Consider the following 2537-nt stretch of genomic DNA (forward strand, 5'->3'; position numbering starts at 1 on the left):
TAAAATTTAAGTAGCACAACCTCCAAGGGTCTTGACATGTGTAGCTAAGATTACCAAGAAAGGTCTCCCCCTGACTCCCTGACTTCCACACTCCAGCTCACCCTCCCTCCCTCAATTTTAAAAGGTTTGTGTTTTTGGATTCAATGACAATAATACTGGGAGGACTTTAACCAAAGTACTTGGAATTCTAGGAGGAGTGATCAAAGATAGTTTTCTATAGTGTGTTTGCATAACTAGACATCCACTAAATAATTGGTGGGCTGCTGGGAATAAAACTGGCTTAACAGAGAAAAGTCCTATCACATATGTGAGCACAAAGTTAACAAAGGACTCAAAGACTGAGTACTCCTAGTGTGGTGTCCCGGCCACCTGATGTCATGAGCACCTGCCTTACAGGAAAACCACTGCGGTAGAAACATCCGTGGGTGACAAACACTCCATTTCTGTTCTGTATGTAGATACGATATGCTCTGTGAGGTTTTTCCCCCTACAATCCTCAGGCCCATGGCTCTGCAGACGGCTCTTCAAATGTTCCAAAAGATCATGTTTGCTTTGGTCAAAGATCAGATACACACCCCAGTGTTCACATTTTCTGCTCTCCCGTTGGAACAATTTGCAGTTGCTTTCAGAGTCCAAATGTGTTAGATTCATCTAGAGCTCTGGAAGTGTGTTATAAATTACAGAATGTAGTTTGTCACAGAACAAAACGTTATTTCAATGAAGACAGGGGCTATCATGGACATGTTTTATGGAAAGCTAATCTGCTGTAGACCGAAGAGAAGCTAAAACTAAGCAAACTAGCAAAGAGTGGTGATGGTGGCAGTGGTGGTAGCTGAGTCGGGTGTGTGTGGCTGGCATAAGTAGGGAAGATAACCACATTGTGTAGTAGTCTGTAATTACCAATATTCTTTGGCCTTAGGGTTTACCTTCTTCTCATAAGAGAACAGTGGTGTTGTTTTATTTTAAAATAAAAAGTCAGAAATTAAACTCTCTGGAGTTTATACCTAGTTAGGAGTTCACTGCTAAGCAACATAGAGTGATAAAACATTACTTGTTACTGTTTAAATTTCCATCCTGTTCTAACATACATTTATAAAGAAAGACTGACTCATCATTGGCTTGTTTGATTTTTCTAGGTGTAGTTCTCTCTGTTGAGGCAGTGGCTTTTAGGTAGTGGTGTAAACACATAATCTTGAAACATCTGAGTAGAGAGTGTTTAGACAAAAATTGTGGAGAGCTGTCTGTTAACATTTTTTTCTAATTTTTTTCACTTATTAATAACATAATTAAAATCAACCCGATTAAATATTAAGCTAGATGGTTTCAAATGCAAACCCAAGTAACCATCCAAAATGAGCTGTCTGCCAATATTATATTTCATAGAAAGTCTTGGCATCTTTAAGAAATGATATATTTGTTGGCTCAGTCTCCTAGGTAACTACTTGGTCTATGAGCAAGTTCTTCCCCATATTGGGAGAGCTAAGATAGCGCTCATCATGAATATTGAATATTTGTTTTGATGTTAAATAAGGAAGGTTATGTTTCAAATGTGCTTCTGTTAAATAAAAAGAAAATCCTAATAGAAAAAAGGGATTTTAGTCTAAATTGCCCTTTGGACAAATTGCTTTTCTTAGATAATACAAAGGTGTAAAAGTTGGCAGTTATAAGGAATGCAATCTAGATTGTATATCCTGCACGCTGCCTGTTCTATGTGCCATCATCCTACATACTCCATATGGAACCATCGCCTTCCAAAAACTGGAGCGTGTTTCCACAAATGTCCTTCCTTGTGAATTGGTTCTACTTTGATCAATTATACAAAGGTCTTAGGAAAATATAGAATAAGCTCACTATCCTGTTTTTGTTCTAATGCTAATTCACAGACCTCGTCTTTCTACTTCTCTCCTTCTTGAGGGTCTTGACTCCAATATCTCCCCTTCTTCATGATAGTTTATGTCTTGTTCCTTTTCTTCTTATTCCTTTTCTTATTCTCTGCGCTTCTAGAATTTTTTCCCTTAGGTTCTCTCTTTACTTTTCTTTTTCTCTTAAGTTACTCATCTACCCCTTCATTTTTTCATTTTCTCTTATAGTCCTTACTCATGTGACTCTGTTATTTATTTATTTATTTTTTTGCCTCCTATAACTAAAGCCCAATCTACACTAATAAAAGAGAAACATGGTAATTGGCGTACGACCGCTACCCTTCCCATTGGCTAATCAGCAAGATATGCAAATTAACTGTCAGCCAAGATGGCCGCCGGCAGCCAGGCAGCTTGAAACTAACATGAGGCTTGCTTGCCTCAGTGTCGGAGGAAACCAACATTCTCCGCCTACGGCTGCAGGCCTCTGAGACAGCAGTTTCAGAAACATTGTAACTAATATTGCCGGACTTCAGCCAGCAGAATCGCAACATTGTATGCAAAGGCCAGAAACATACTTTCAGCAACGGAGGCCTAAGAGCTGGAGCCAAGACTCAAGCTAAAGCTGGCCCAGAATAAAATAAACAAAGGAAAAAAGGAGCGGTTGGTGGCTTCAGT

The sequence above is a fragment of the Myotis davidii genome, unplaced genomic scaffold (genome assembly GCF_000327345.1).
Source record: "Myotis davidii unplaced genomic scaffold, ASM32734v1 scaffold147, whole genome shotgun sequence".
In the NCBI taxonomy this organism is placed as follows: Eukaryota; Metazoa; Chordata; class Mammalia; order Chiroptera; family Vespertilionidae; genus Myotis; species Myotis davidii.